Consider the following 16,816-nt stretch of genomic DNA (forward strand, 5'->3'; position numbering starts at 1 on the left):
CTTCAAAAGGCATCCGCCGCTAGTCCAAGGTAAAATACCTTTAAGACAGTAGGATCCCCCAAAGTAAATGTGTCCATTTAATATCCTTAACAGCTGGCATTACCACACAAGGCAGCAGGAACAGTCAGTTTGCTAACTCAGCTCAGCATGCTGCTCCCACCCCTGCTGGAAAAACCAACATAGACCGGCACAGATACCATGCTGGTCTACAGTAGTTTTTTTTTCTTTTTAAGGAGGGATTACACACCAGATGAAGACATGGACCCACGTACAGATTAATTCAGTTTACTGTGATTAGTGATGTGTTCAGCATGCAATGCGACAGCCTTTTACAAGAGGAGGCAGAAGGCCTTGTTTGTGTTGACACCTGTATATGTAGGAGCCCCAAAGTCCACTGAAGCAGCACTGTTGTAGTACCCAATTAAAACATGTAAAACGTCAGAGAAACAGGCAGCAACAAATGTTACATTTCAAATTTGAGACCAAATTTGAGCTTCCAAATAGAATTGTTCTGCACATTAAAATGCAATGCACATGAGAACCAGTAGTAAAATGACTGAAGGGCATGTTCAAGATCTAAATGGTTACTTTTTCACTCAAAAACAAATACTAACAGTCCTAGGATGAAAATTTTAACACTCAAAATTTCTGACACTTGCTAGACTGCGCAAAAAATGTTTGGGATACTTAGCTAGCCTGAGTCCACATGAACCAGCCTTCAAGGCATCCTTAATAAAACAGGTGGAGCAGAAAAACTTGTGGTTATTTTATCTGTACTTGGTTATAAGCAGACTTTGAATTGGAACAGTACTTGTCTCTGATGACGTTTTCAAGAGTCTCCAAGAACAGAAATACAGAAAAGAACAGATTTTGTGAAAGTCCTAAATGAGACCTGCAGCTCAAAAACAGGTTTCCCTTGCTGTCTAATCACTGTCAGTGGAATGACTTATTGGTCCAGCCAGACATCACTCCCAGTATCAGCTCCACCTGTCTTCAAGTTGCTGGACAAAAGATGTCTCCTCATTAAAAAGCCTCTTCTTTGTGTATATCCACTGGAGGTTTGAAGTTTCCACATTGCACCATAGGATTTCAGACTAGTTGTGTTGCAAAATCATACACGTGTACATGGATATAGAATATGAAGTAACTACGCCCTCATAGTTTGATCTTCAGTCTGTAAGAGGCTCACTGCTGTGTGTGTTTGTGGTAGGGATCAGGACATAACTGCAGCGATGTTGTGTATTGCAGTGAACGTCAATATTCATCACCTGGAATCTTGACCTATTGACCCAGATGGACTCCTCTGGAGTTTCCAAGTGTTACTGGATTTAATGGATCAGATTCTAAAATAAGTCTCTTTGGAGGGTTTCGACTGTTTAAAAAAAAAAAAAAAAATTCCATAGAAGCTCCCTTTCCAATGATTTTGTATGAAAAAACATCATAACAGTGTCGATGCCATTTGTGTTGGTGTGATCTGCCCTTTTTCTTTCTGGCCTTTCGTGTCAAACACTACGCAGCCACAAGGCGACGCCTGCTACAGGTGTTGCTCCTTGACTCCTCTGCTGTTAGAGTTTTAGCTGAATTTCAGGGTTAAGTTACCCAATGAGCTGAATTCGAGACTCTTTCATGGTAGATGACTGTCAAACTCTACACATACATCATTGTGCATAGTGAAGGTTAAACATCCAACTAAAGTAGCAGCAAGCAAAACACATTTCTGAATAGAGGGAGGCTTTAAAATACCACTTATTAAATTGTCATTATAAATTAGGTTTTAAAAAGGAATTTAGGGTAATATTTAATTGCAAGGAAACTTAGGTAAAAAACAAAACAAAAACAAGAAAAGAACGCTTATAATTTCATCTGACAAATTTAACTCTGTAGTATCAGAAACTGTCAACAGCACCTCTTTTGTATTTTTATGACCCTCTAGTCAGTAACAGCCACATACATGTGAATACATTCTGGCAACTGTGTTTTTTAAACCATAACATTATCAGTGGTTTTGACATTGTTCAGACACCGTTAGAGCCACATGCTGTCTACCAATCAAAGATAACAAAGACAGATGGGAGGCGGAAGGAAGCCCCAAGGGGAAAGGCCTTATGTCTCAGTTTCACTGCAACAATGGAGCACGTGCGCTTGGTGTTGTCGCCATTGTTCACCCACACAGTGCGCATCAGCTGACCAGAAAACGACATCACATCCTGTCTTGGAGCTATTGATCTTGAGTTACAGGGCCTCACGGTATTTTAACGGATGAAGAGATTTCCTTGGCAGTCGCGTGCTGTTAGAGGGGCCCCAGCGACCCTGGCATCTGGCCGTTGCATCATTCAAACAAAAACAGGATACTGAGCCTGGCTTCTCCACCAATCACATCATGACATTTCATAGTGTTTTGCTGTTTTGACCAATCAAATAGGTTTGTATAAAAGCACTTTTTTTTTAAAAAAACATTTGACTACCTGAATATGATGCTTTACGTAAGTGATGTTGAAAAGTGAAAATACAAGTGAAAATAGAAGCAGAAGTAGTCGTAAAGTAAAAGTGATACAAAGTAATGTTGAATAAAATCAAATGATATATAAAGAGTTGATTGCACGAGTATGTATATTATGTTGCTTTACTAAACATAACATTTGTAATCATACATAAGATTTTTATTCAGTGGAGTCTCTCAGATAATCTCATCTAACACACTATCAAAATGAAAAACATCCAAATCTTTGGAACAAGCATTTGCAATTCAGTCAAGGTTTCTTGCTTTTACTAAAAAATCCTGATTTTTCATTTTAAATACATGTTACCCTCTTTTTGTTTTGTTCAGCTATGGTCAAGGCTGTCATTTTTGAATCCGCCAGTCGAAATTGTATGGGCGGTTTCGAAAGAGAGACAGCTGGAGTAAAGAGCCATAAAAGTGGCTTGGGTATTGAGGAAGCTAATGAAGGAAATCTCTCTGAATGGGGGGCCGCACTGCTGGAGTGTGCCTCATACAAACACAGGCACGGGCCAAAGGGTAGTGTCAATAGTCATACTGGGGGAGGGGCAGTTTCTACCGTTAAGTTTTTAACGGTAATTATTTTGTCAAGGGTGGTGACATGACTTTTTTAAGAAGGGGGTTGGATGTTTGCTTTGTTTCTGTTGGTCAAAGGGAAAGTTTTATCTTGACAGATTTGGGCTAAGAACATTTTGAAGGAATGGAATTTGGATATCCACAATTCCCCCATCCACAGAAAAGTATCAAGATGTAGTATTTGTAGTAAATCAAGTAAAACATATCAACAGTAACATTGAAACAAAACTGCTTCTGGGAAGTTGCTCCATTTCTATATGTGTCTGTGTACAGATGTGTTTGTGTATATATGAGCAGCACTGCATACAAATCTGATAATAAAGCAGCTAAAAAAATTCAAAAAGTATTTCCTCATAGCATTTGTTTTAGTTTCAAGTTAGCCGTTACTTTTAAACAGACGCAAGAGACCCACCAAGCAATATCAGATCTTAATTCAAATAATGCTAAATCCTGATTGGTGCTCAGAAGTGACATCACCTTTTTTCAACCGAGAACCACCCACTTCAAACAAACAAGGACAATACTCTGTCATCCTCTACGTAAAGCACCATTCTGCAGGAAATCACACTAAAAACAGAACCCCACTGAAACAGGAACCCGACTGCCTGTCCACAATACAACAGTGGTGTGTATTTACTTTCCTCAAGGACTTTGAGACTCATGTACGATATAGATGCCTATTCCTGCTTGTCTGGAAATCACACATCACCAGTATCCTTAAAGTGTCTTAAAGTCTGTAGTGGTAAGCCAGTTACATGATAACACTTACCTTAGTGATTTATTTGCAACTAATACCCAAAAAGGCGTACTTACGTTCAGTCACTGTTTATGCTTGATGTCTTTCTTAAGACCCAGAGAATAACCACAATAGTGCTCTCCATAGGGCAATACTGAATTTGCTGATTTGAGCAACAGTTTCGAAGTCTTCTTTTTGGGGCAGTCATATCATTCAGCAGCATTAATGCAACAAAAATTGACTGCAACTGTTTTACCTGGGTTGCATTGCAGTGCATAACCATTTTAGCTGGCTGGAACAATAAAGACTGATCTGCAGAGAATCTAATATTTAAAGAAAGAAGTAAACAGAGATTTAGGACACAGATTTCAGTGGGCTTTTTGGTACAGTTAAATCTAGTTTTGATTCTGGGCAGAAAGACTCAGGAGTTCAGAGGTCAAACGCCCTCTGGAAAAGAGTGCCCCTGTCTGGAGATGTTTGTTGCTCTAGAAAGCAAAAAAAGCAGTTTAAAATATCCCAGGAAAGGATAACTACAATAATAAACTGTATGCACTACTTGGCCCCATCATAAATTTGATCAAATGCTCATGGTTAGAAACAAGGTTTTTAGGAGGATCTGAGTAAACCCTCAAAAATGAAGATTCTTGCAGGATAAATTAAGCCGCTGGCAGTGTAAATCAGAAAAGATATGTCGATTCAAATGCTGCAGGAGAACTGAAAACTTAACAAATAGAACAACTGACAAAATGGAATGAAAACTTGGAGAATGGAATGAAAACTTGGAGAAATGAACAAACATGCTAAAATGCCTCACTATCCTTAACCATATTGTGTAAACAGTAAAAACAACTCAATTATAGGTATTCTAGCTCAAGGTAGCCACATCTCATATTCAGCTGGAAACCTCTTTGACATCATATTTAAAAAATACAATGAGGGAGCAACGACTGCAGGAAGTGCGGCTTCAGGGTCAGGGAAAAGAGTGTGTCAGCCTAGTGATTTCCACTACATTTTCAGCTCAAAAAAAGAAAAGAAAAAAATATATAATTTTTTTCCTAGAGGAGAGCTCCTTTTCCTGTGTTCTGAGTGTGGGGTTAGAGACACAGGATGTTCAGTCAACCGATCAACAGCCAAACAGAAGCTCTACCAATCACGACTAATGGTTGTTGTTTATGTCAGGAACTATTTTGTCTTTGTTTCTGTGCTCAATTAGTAATAAATAAAACTGGACTTCATAGATTTTTTTATCTATTTATTTATCTGTTTATTTATATTTTGGTTTGTTTAAAAAATCTGAACACACAGGACTTACTGAAGTATTAGTGTTTACTTTTCATCATATTTCCAAAAGCTTTTGAAATCAAAGGTAGATTTAGATGATAGCATGTTGGAAAATAGCTAATAATTAGAGTCGGTTACAGTTTGTTTAATCTTTTAAACTTAATTTAGCTATGTAAATATTGTATTTGATAAAATATAAATTAGAATGTGATGACATCTAATAAAAAAGTTCAAGCAGGCCTGAAGTTACTGTCAGCTGCCAAAAGTTGGCATCGTATACCCTTTACAGTGTAGCATGGACAGCAATGTGAATTAGACTCTTCTCTTCTCTGCTGGGAAGATGAGGTCAATGGAGGTTTAACAGAATCTAGAAACACATTTGTGATCACTTTGAGAAAGATGCAATGTGGGTACCTGTGTTTTCTCAAGGGGAGTTTTGGTACATAGCCATAACTATGATGTTAATTGCAGTTAAGGTTCCTCAGCCCAAAATATCTTGCTAAGCTCTGAATCAACACAGTTATTAAAAAATCCATTTGTGATTTATTCCCACTGCAGAGACATAAATATTACTTATGTACAATGTCATTTTTCAGCACTTACCAGCAGTAGATGATCGGTTATTTTTAAACAGGGTGGATGGACCAATGAAAACGCCTTCCTGCCCCCACATAACCAACCACAACACACGCTCATGGGGGATGGCGGGTTAACAATGGAGATGCGTTTTGGTCATTTTGCTAACAAGTGGGATGGCATCCCCCTCCCTCATCCCTCTCTTCAAATCGCCCACTGCTTTTCAGGTTTGCTAATGCTAACATTAACACAGCTGCGTGTGAGAGAGATCCAAATTGGGGCCAGTCAGTGTTCTGCTTTTTTATGTTGGTGCTGCAGTTTCTACCATGTTGAGTGAAGTCAATGTGCAAAATACACTTCAGAATTTTACCTTTTTTGTCACGGTTGGGGAGGAACAGGGGAAGTCAACCGAACCCAACTTTCAAATCCAGAGAGACACAAGTACATTCTGAACAAAAAAAGGCCATTTTTCACAGGAAACATTGCTCTTATTAAAAGCCAGTTCTCACAAAAATCTATGAGGCTTTGTGTAGATTGCAAAAGCAGGAAATAATCATTTAGAGCATAGTTCTTTTTTAAAATTGTTTCTCTAATAAAGCCATTAGGAGGAGTGCATTTGTGCAACACTCATTCTGGACTTAACTGCCTGAACTTCCAATACACATTAGCAACACAGCAGATGCACAGTGCTAAATCTGATAAGTGTGAGAATGTATTCCAGTAAACTTCAGGATGCTTTCTAACATACTAAATAAGCAAACTGGGGATTTTTTTGTTCTGTATTTCAGTTTTGGATTAAATAATCAAAGACAGCATCAATCAGAAAGGCCAGTCTTGGTTTTAGTTGCATCCATGCATGTCACCATCCTGCTCTCAGTGATAACAGATGATAACTCGGCTTATCAGTAACAGAAAACTGCAGCTGCATTGGTGTCTGCAGGCTGATATTTTCAGGCCTGATCCACTCCAGGCCACACCCGAATCAGTGATGTCAACACCATTAAAAGCTAATTGAAAACACCTGCGTGCATTATCAACCATTATGCTAGCATGCTTGCGCACTAAATAGGTTGCATCTGAGGCTATTCCTGTATCCGTTATTACACAAATTTTCCTGCGAAATTCAGATGGCCGAGGAAAGCAGGAGCAACCCAGTAGATTTCAATGCCATTAGCCACCCTGCTCAATAATCAGCTTCATTTGCTAAGAAAACAAATTGGGGCCAGATGGCGAGGCTGATGAGTATTCATCGATCTAGGGTCCCTCTTGCGTACTTGCCTAATTTTGGAAATGGAGGGGATGGACCTCTGAAGGGTGAGGAGGGAAACTCTGGGGCAGATGTGACTTCCCTTCTCAATGCTGAGCACAACACTCAAAATGTAAGTGTAATAAGAGCCCTTGAAGTTTGAAAGAGCACCCACCAGTGAGCCTCTGTTCACTTCAAACTATCTAGTTATTTTTGTACCTGCTGCCAGTTGGATCGCTAAGCCTGCATGAAATGGAACTTCTCATCGAGATATGATATGAACTTTAAAGAATAATCTTCAATTTAGTGCACTTTGGTCTATTAAAACATGCAAATAATGTTTTAATGGTCTCAAAGCTGTATTTGAGAAGTCACACCTGCTAATTAAGGTGGTGTTTGATGAGCTCTTATTTCTGATGCAGAAAAGATTGATCCTTCATCTAAGCTGATAGTACTATTATTCAAGTAACATTTAATCCACAGTCTGTTGCTAAGTTAACGTCTAGGACTTTCATGTTTACATGGTCTTCTGCTTATTCGTTTTGTATAAAATAAACATTTGTGCAACCCACTGCATGGTGTTAAAAGCAAACATTTAATATCTAACACAAGTTTAATGCGAACAAAAAAGCACGTTTCATAATATAGTCATTACCTTGGCACTGTAATAACCCCGAATAGATCTTAATATTTAAATCATTTTTTTCCCTTTTATGTTTCAATGGATACTGAAGATTTTGGAATTAAAAGTGAGCAGCAATTTCATCTGGATTTGACCTAAGTGACCCTCCTACTTAGGCTGAGATATTAGTCCCACATTCCTGTGAGAGAGGCAGCTTATTAAAAACAACCCTTCATTACCATAAGACATAGCAAAGCAGTTGGCTTCCTAATCTTTGGAAGCTCTGGATGAATATCTTCCCATGACCCAAAAGCTGTTATGTACAGTGCGACAGAATGCAGCATTTCCCTGACAGACAAAAAGGGTAAAAAATAGTGGTTGCAGCTGATTTTTTTCAAATAACTATTGTCTGTGTGAAATCTTGTTTAGTCACGCTACTATTGTCTTTTATTGGCGTGAACATGGCTGTTGCATACTGGTGGCTGTGAGTGGAAGAGGCGAAGCAGAGAAAGGAGACAAACAGATGGTGTCAGGATCAGGGTTGCAGACATTAAGCTAAAGTTAACCAAAACAACAGCACAGACATGATTTGGAGAAAGAAGAGAATATTAGCTTCTCAACGGAACCCATTTTCAAGAATGATTCAGATACTAAGAATCTGATTATGGCCAGATGACCAAATGACCAGAGGCATCATGGGAGTACTTGAATTCACGCCAGGGTTTGATAGATGCAGTAAGGCAATGAGAGATGCTAGGTGAATACCAAGTGATCTGGATACAAAATCATGGCAAGTGCCATCTCGGAAAGCTGGCAAGCGCGGCTTCAACTCTACCGGTAGCAAAGGACCATGAAACAGATTGAGCTGATTATGCTGCTGATTATGTTCGGAGGAAGAGAGACAAGCAGCTCTAATAGCAGTAGAAGAAGACATCCCGGCTTCGTAATGGACAACTGGCTTATTGTGGGGGCAAATTTTGTTCTGATGTATGTCAAAATGTAATTTGTGAATCTCTTGTAAGCACTTTCTCGAGCTCAAACTGTACTCCTGAGAGAGAGAATATTGTGAAATAAATACTAGCTTTTCCATTTTGCTTAACATGACTAAATATTGCACCTCCTTGCTTGTAAATTCTTCTGAATATGGTGCTGAACAAAATAATGTCATTAACCCCCACACAGCTCTATTTTTAGTATTCATTTGGTGCTTTCCAATTGCACTTCCAACTCTTGATATCTTCTGCAATTTTTGAGATTTATATTCAAATTGTTAACTGACACACACAGGAAATCTGCAACAGCTCAATGATTGGCAATTGCTAAGCTCAAATTAGTCAGCAATAATTACAATTATTCTCTTGTGGGTGTATAAACAGTTTCAGTATCAAAAACCATGCCCCATGCTTATGCACAGTTTTCTCCCTGAATTATCCTATTTATCACTGAGTACAATCTTCAGATCCTCACAACCAAGTGCTTAAGCCTTCTGTACACTAAGTGGATGTTACTATGAAGGTAGAGAAAGGTTAGAAAAGAAAAAACTTCTTATGTCGTAATATATAGTATCACTGACTCCAAATGAGGCCAAACAAGAAAACACTTGAATACTTCAGAGAAGAAAAAAAGACTTAGATTGATAAATGGTTTCAGACATGCATATTACTTCAGGGCTTAAATGAAAAAAATTGAGGAGCAAGACAAGTTCCAATAAGGTCGTGAGTCCCTAAAGATCTAAAATATCCAACTCAGGGCTTAACAATCTCTATGTTTTGGGATATTTTGTTGAGCTATTTGGACTAAAAAACACCATGCAAAATGTCTAAAATCATTCCATCAAGGCAAAAAGAAGAAAATGAATTTTACTCGAGCAAAGATATCCTAGTAGTTTTTGTGGGGTGGATTCAGTCATTTACATCAGCCAGTCTTTTAGTGTACTCACATTTGAGATTCCCTTATCTCCTCATCACTTACATTACAGTTTGCCAGTAGATTAAGATAACTAGCAAACTTGTTAAATATATTTTTCATCACAAAATGCACACGCACCTGCTACCCACGAGTGAGTTTCTGCAAAAGAAGTGCCTGTAAATTGCTTAGTTTCTCTTACACAGCTGTTAGGGGACTAAAACGAGGTTATTTCACCAAGGTTTCCCGAATAATCTGGAAATTTAGCCTTACGAAATTGTTTGGTGGTAATACCTTTGAGGAAAAGACTGTGGAGAAGTACACAGTATAATGAGATTCTGTGTTGCTTTCTTTATACTCTTCAATGTCAAGCCGCATAATCAGAGTTAATGTAAAATAGGCCTCTCTATTTGTAGTTTCAGCTAAATCTATTAGCATTAAAAACAAATGGATATGCAGAACACTGAGTAAACAGAGCTCCCATGTCTAGCCTTGTAATTTAAGGGGGGGAAGAACAAAAATAAACCCCAACAACGCTTTCCATTTTTAGCCTTATTTTCTTGTCTTGGGTCTCTTTCTCAGAGAGCCTTGTATGTAAGCTGGCTACCATACAAGTTGTGAACTGCTTTTAATCCATTTCTTTTAGGTGTGCTAGTGTGGATTGCTGCTGAATCAGAGGTGGGCGATAGAAAAGCTAAGGCTTCGACAGAGAACATAGGGTTTTCCTGTTCTTCTTCTCCCAGCATTAATGGCTGGAGCATTCCTATTACCTGCTCTGAGCCCTGAAGATGGGATTCCTGTGGTGCAGGCCGGGAGCTGCTCTGCTGCGCTGCATTGTGATGAGTTCTCCACTGATGTTTTCCTGCTCTCGCTCCTCTCAACTCTGCCAGATCTACTTTTCTCTCCGGCCTGTCTTCAACCATGGTGTAGTTTCTCAATATGTCTAGTACTTTTGTGCTTCTTTTTTCTATCCTATTGCCGGATTTATGTGTACTCTTTTCACACTTATTTTCTTACTGTGCTGCATCTGTTCTCGTCGTTCCTATGACCACCACACTGGATGTCAGTGTAATAATATCCACAAGTGCAGTCAAAATGTAATCACCATATATTTTCAAGGGGGGCACTGAAAGGTGTCTGGTTTTGAGGTGTCACCCTCTGATCTTGTCAAGTCAAAATACACGACGGCAGTATTTCTTTTCTCACAGTTCCTTCCCTGATCTTGTTTTCTTTCAAGTTAGAGCTAACACCTCCAATTCAATTTGGTAATATTTTTTTCATGAAAAAGACAGACTGAAACATAAAGTACAGACTTGTATTTGTTGTGTTTGCACTACAAATATTAATGTATAATTTCGCAAAATTCTTTTTTTTACTCTGAATGATTTGAAGCTAAATTCAGAAGAATGTAAGATATTTTATAATCCCAATATACTATAGAAATATATGAGTTACTACTGCCTATTTTACTCCTATGTTTATAGCTTTCCATTGTCACTCACCTCTTTAAACTGTGATCCCCAAAGTACTGTTTCTTTTTATGGATCTTTAATTTGAATTATCACTGTGCATAACATATTCTTATCTTAATGTACCACAGCTTTCTGGTCACCCATGGTGCTGCATTTCAATCAGCTAGTCAACAATCTCACATTATTGATATTCAGTGGAACCAATAACATAATACTAATGCATTGCAACAGGTTCATTCTGGAAAAGGTAAATACTAGATATGTAAAATTCTTGATGGATTTTTTTTTATATTGTTTTTTTTTTTTGCAAGGTTTAAACAGTTGAGTCCTAACCTCATATTTCCTCAATTCTTATGGTGATATTTTATCATCAGGCCTTAAATCAGCTGAATATTTGCAATAGACATACACTCATTATGAAGGTAGAAGCAGCAGAGCATAACACATCTATACATGATATTCACCACATGTGGAGTGACAAAACCAAAAATTTCACTGAGTGAAAGGGACAGAAACTGCATTCTCTTAGGTCTTTACTGTGAGTTTCTCTCCTTTCTCCCCCCAACTTCTGTCCTCGTCTCCATTTCTTTCTTTCTACTAATGCTTCTCTGTGTTGTCACTCCACGTCCTGCTATCAGACACCATCTTTGTCTCATCTGTTCATGCTCTCTTGGGAACCCTGTGTGTCTCCTTATTCCCTCAACATTCTCCTCTCCTCTCCACTCCTTTCCTCCTATTTTGGCTTTCTTCCCCAGGAGTCTCTTGTCACTTCCTGTGCTCCCAGTGGTACATCTTGGAACAAACAATCCAGAAACAGAAATGTAATATGGACAGAGTTAAAACGAATGCAGACACTGGAGGATCAAGAACATTGCATTGCCAAAGAGAAGCTTTAGTTGTATGCTCAAGGATGTATCTTTAATACTTTTCTAATTAAAACCTAGTGTGATATATCACTAGGATGGACACACACCCACTATATATATATATATATATATATATATATATATATATATATATATATATATATATATATAGAGAGAGAGAGAGAGAGAGAGAGAGAGAGAGAGAGAGAGAGAGAGAGAGAGAGAGAGAGAGAGAGAGAGAGAGAGAGATAGATAGATAGATAGATAGATAGATAGATAGATAGATAGATATATAGATAGATAGATAGATAGATAGATAGATAGACATATATATTTGCATCTATGGTGGGTGTGTGTCCATGCATTAAATTATGCGTTCCACAGATGGACTCGATGAAGCAAAGATGAAGGCTGTAATCCCCCAGTCTGCTTCTTCTAACCATTTCTCCCTGCTCTTGCCCCTCCTACTTTCTCACACGTCTTGAGGGTAGTTCTGACATGGGACCCTCTTTTGCTGTGAGCTTGACAGGGCCCAGTATCTCCCCCATCTGAGCCTGCAAGAAGTCTGGGTCTCTCATCACAGAACTGGCTTCCTGACAGCTCATCCATTCAGCCCCGGCCCCACTAGACTTTGCCCCAGCGCTCGCTACTTTAACTGGGTCTCCATAACAAACCTCTTCTCTGTGTTGACTGTGGAAAGCAAAAGGGCATGGAGCTGAAACTGGCCAGCCTGCATGGTGCTCTCGGGGGTTGTACAGTGAGGTGGTTGAAATGGAAGGGATGGAGGAGAAAGGGCTCAGGGAGCGAGACAAGGAAAATGAAGTACGGTAGAATGAAGAGAGATGTTACAGTCAATAAGTAACCTAATACAGCAGTGGTGGGCAGACCAGGCATTTCTCTTCGCAGTCCCTTGTGGTTAGGGCAGTGAGCAATTTTTCAAGTTAAAAGAAGGATTTGGGTTAGATGTGGAGGCCCATGAGAGTCAATGTGGCATTTGCACTATGCATTGGGTACCTGCTGGAAAAAAACAACAAAGAAACAGTGCAGAGAAAATAATAATTTGTCAGTGTTGCAGACAGAACAGGAAAAAAAACATTTAGTGAGTGAACATAGTTTTTATAGTTTTGTAGAAGACAGAATGTCAAATAACAATTTGAAACCACTTTCATTGAGAATAATATGGGCGTAAGCCACTGTTTTAATCACTTAGACCTAGATACTGAGGAGCTCAACCAAAATAGCTCTGTGTTCCGCCCCGCTTATTCCCTCACGTCTGAGTTGGTGCACCATTGCTCAATAACCTCCTCCACACTCTGATGGTGGCCAGCTTCTACTACAGATGGAGGGAAATTGGATGGATAGAAAAAGAAATAGAAATAGGACAAGCTAGGCCTGAAGCAAATAAAACAGAAGTGAGAATCAATTTTGTCATCCAATTATCATTTTGCCCTGACCCCTGTGCACTCAATATTACGAGTTTCAGTAATAGATTTAAAAGTGCTTTCTCTACATCCTAATTAGAGTTAGTGCATACACAGTGAGATGGACATCTTTTAATCACTAAACGTAATGTATGTGTGTGTTCCTGTGCTGTACCGTAGCAAACCTGGACATACATATATTCTCAGATTCGCATCAGTTTACATGAAATTGACCCCAACAACATTTTTTACCACACAGAATGCACGCATTCTATTGCTTCAAAACAGAAAACAGACTCAACATGAAGCCCACCAGTGAATCGGTATGATTAATCATCCTGAGTAATTGTTCAGCTGTCCTTGGGCCACTGTTGGAAGAAGATTAATTTTGTCTGAATGTGGAGACAGTGTTGTGCCAAAAGTGTTGATCTACACACAGCAATTTGCATAAAGTGTTAGTTTAAATTCTACCTAACATTATTGAGTATCACTGGCCAAATATTTCCATTTGACTTAGTTTAATCTCAAACTGGAAGGGAATTACACTTTGAAAAAAATACAACGACAACCACAACAGAAAATCTTGTGGAGAAGTGCTGGCACAGCTTAACAAGCCCTATAGCAAATAATTGTGCAGATATAGCTAATGCAGTGTGTGTCATTGGCGGCATTAAGTTATGTGCAATGATATCCCATTTGTTCGGATTACATCAAATCAGTAACAACACAAAGTGTTTTATTATGTATCCTTCTGTCTGATATGGATGCAGCCACACAGGCAGGTTGGGCTCTTAATTTCTGTTAATGAGAAGCTACATAAGGCCTGAAAATAGCTGAAATGGAATAGGAATACAGTCATTTATTAGAACGATTTAATGCAATGATGTTTAGTGATTACATTTAGTGTATTTTTTATTTGGTATTAATACTTTGCATGTGCTTTAAATTGTCAAAATTAACATTCACTATCGCTTTTTCAGTCTCTTGTCTTTACCATTTAAAGTTTTTTTTTTAATTCGTGAGCAATTGCATGAAAGGGTTGCATTATTCAGATACTGATATCTGTTGTTTAAATGCCTTAATAATTTCTCATTGTAAACAATGAACAATTTTCCACTCACAATTTTAAATTCAAGATAATCTTAACAGTACAGTAGGTTAGACAGGAATGGAAATTTGATTTTGTGGTGATAGTGTGACACATGGGCAGTTTTACACATAGAAAATCCATCGATCCATCCATTATCTATACACCAATTAATCCTCATTAGTGTCACGGGGTGGCTCGAGCCTATCCCAGCTGACTTAGGGCAAAGGCAGGGTACACCATGGACAGGAGCATTCTATCATTCACACTTATGAACAATTTAGAATTACCAGTTAACCTGAGCATGTCTTCGGACAGTGGGAGGAAGCCGGAGTACCCAGAGAAAACCCATGCATGCAAAGTGAGAACATGCAAACTTCATGCAGAAAGACCCCAGGCCCAGGCAGGGATGCAAACCGGGAATCTTCTAGCTGTAAGGAGACAGTGCTAACCACTGAGGCACTGTGCAGCCCTCCGTGTACTCTATTTTATTTCAGTGACTTTGATGACATAAGAGGTCGAAGGAAGGCAGTGAGAAGTTTAACCATACTGAGGAATTCTCCCACATGAAGCAATGAACACTCAGACACAACAGGTCAAGAAAACATTGATTTACAATATGTAACAGTTCTTTGCTTCTTCCAGGCGTGTTTGCTGAATAGCAGGGGTCACTGACTTTTAGCTCTAGTGAACTTTTTGTGAACCGTGCATGTCTATTTATGCATCCTGTCACTCGTAGACATTTCAATCGCAGCCAGCAATGACCCCTGGCAGCATGTCACAGACCTGAGCTGCTCTCAGAATTAGGACAAATTACAGAAGGAGCTAAACAAATAGAATAAACACACAAGCTCCTTCTTAGCTCTCGCTTTTGATGCAGATGTAATTCCAGTTCAAAACTGAGAAACATTGATTTTCATGTTCAAATCTATAATTCTCATACATAGTCTAAATTGGAAAATTGCACTTTGAGTCAATAAATATGGGGACCTTTTGTGCAGTGAAGGGTGAACACAATCCCCCCGGATACAATCCATGTAACCTCAGACTTCTGAGACATGCAAAGCAAAGCATGCTCACAGTGAACTGATACTCATCACCATACGAATAAAGAAGGAAAAAGGGTCAAAAAAAAAAATGAAACATCAGAGCAACTCTTCTCTTTTGAGCATTCAGAAAATATTATTCTGAATGGTAATCAAATTAAAAGTGAATTGTATTTGCAATAGCCATTGCAAAAGGTTGTGAGGACAGGTGCACCCAAAAGCAGTTGATGTGTAAGTTTACAGCGATGATAACAGCCCTGTGAGGCTGTATTTATGCACAGCATCACACTGTGCAAAGTGTGCTGTTACCTTGCTAGCATTTGTTAATTAGAACTAAACCCAAGGTTACAGGTGATTAGTCACAAAATAAAAAACCTTTAACCTGATGGTGATGCCATATGCTGCAAGTTATTACAACTGATCCCTTAGAGGCACACGTATGTATATACAAAATTTCATAGCAATCCATCTAAAAAAATGTTGTTTTTTTTTAAATTGGGCCAAAGTCTGTGTCATCCATAAAGCTACTCATATCATGGAATAAAGTCCAACAGGTAAAAAGAAATTTATAACATTATTATAATCACCCCTCTCAAGAAAAGGGATATAAGGCAGCAAGTGAACAGACAGTTTTATGTTAGTGGCAGGAAGTCTCAGGCAACTCTGACAAGGACCAAATTTTGATTGCTAGGGTGACTGGGTCAGAGCGTCTCCAAAACGGCAGGTCTTGTGGGGAGTTCCCAGTATGCATCAGTTAACACCTACCAGAAAAGGTCCAAGAAAGGATAACCAGCAACAAGGCCATGGGTACTCTCATTGGTGCATATGTGGTCCATTTCCACAGAAAGCACAAACTGCTGAGAACCTTAGTGTTGGCTATGATAGAAACATGTCAGAACACACAACTCATTACAATTTGCTGCATATGGGGCTGTGTAGCTGCAGACCAGTCAGTCATTCTGACCTATGTCCACCACCAAAAGCACCTAAAATGGACATGTGAAGGTCAGAATCGGACCATTGAGCAGTGAAAGAAGGTGGCCTTGTGTGATGAGTCCTTTTTGTTTGCATTGTGTGGACAACCACGTGTATGTCCATTGTGTACCTGGGGAATAGCATGCACAGAGATCCACTGTGGGAACAAGGCATGCTGCTAAGGGCAGTGTGATGCTTTGTTCTGCTCGGGGACCTTGGGTCCTGGCATTCATGAGAATCTTTCTTTGACACATACCACCCACCCTGACATTGCTGCAGACCACTTACATCCTTCCTTCAGCAGATTAAATGTGGCCTGCTGTTTCAATTTTATGGCACATCAATTTATAAAGTCTGATTATAATATTATATATATGTTTTGATTCCCAATTTAGTTTGAACCTCTGTGTTTCACAAATCAATATTAGTGTGCAGACTGCCTCTGTGGTATAAATAAATTTGTACACTAGAGTTAGAGAACAATACTTCGGAAATGCATAGAAGCTTCTT

This window comes from Amphiprion ocellaris, chromosome 1 (genome assembly GCF_022539595.1).
Source record: "Amphiprion ocellaris isolate individual 3 ecotype Okinawa chromosome 1, ASM2253959v1, whole genome shotgun sequence".
NCBI lineage: Eukaryota > Metazoa > Chordata > Actinopteri > Pomacentridae > Amphiprion > Amphiprion ocellaris.